Genomic DNA, 578 nt, shown 5'->3' on the forward strand with positions numbered 1-578 from the left:
GTCTGTAAGGTTAAAACAGACAAAGAGTTGGTGTATGTGTGTTATCATGTGTTCTTTCTCTTAGCCTAAACAAAACTGAGTGACGTTCTGACGTAAAAGGTAACACCTCTGGGGTGTAACCAGGAAGGGATGAACATTATAAGCTGAATTCATTATTATAGTAAAAGGAAGTTGTCAGTGTTTTGCAGAGTGTCTGCTCAGAGCAGAGCTCCCGTGTTTGTTTTGGTTTGGCCCAAGGTTGTACGCTGAGGCCTGTGCTGCTGAGAGCTGAATGAACCTGATTGGAGTCAGAGGACTGAATAAAGTTTTTAACAAGAAATCCAGCTGAATCCTGTTTATTCGGACATACCATTTTGAACAACACATATTTTCTTACAAGTCGACACAGAATTTTATTATTGACTTTTAGTATTATTTAACCATGTTCATTTGTAACTGAAATGCAACTGTGGGGGTCCATGGAAGCTGCTGATTTCTATTGACTGTGGTTGCATTGTTTACTAATAAAGAGAACATGCCGCTCTGCAAACCACAGAAGAAGATGCAGCGGGCACATCAAAGAGCGATAATAATGGCAG

The sequence above is a fragment of the Austrofundulus limnaeus genome, unplaced genomic scaffold (assembly GCF_001266775.1).
Source record: "Austrofundulus limnaeus strain Quisiro unplaced genomic scaffold, Austrofundulus_limnaeus-1.0 Scaffold543, whole genome shotgun sequence".
Taxonomy (NCBI): domain Eukaryota; kingdom Metazoa; phylum Chordata; class Actinopteri; order Cyprinodontiformes; family Rivulidae; genus Austrofundulus; species Austrofundulus limnaeus.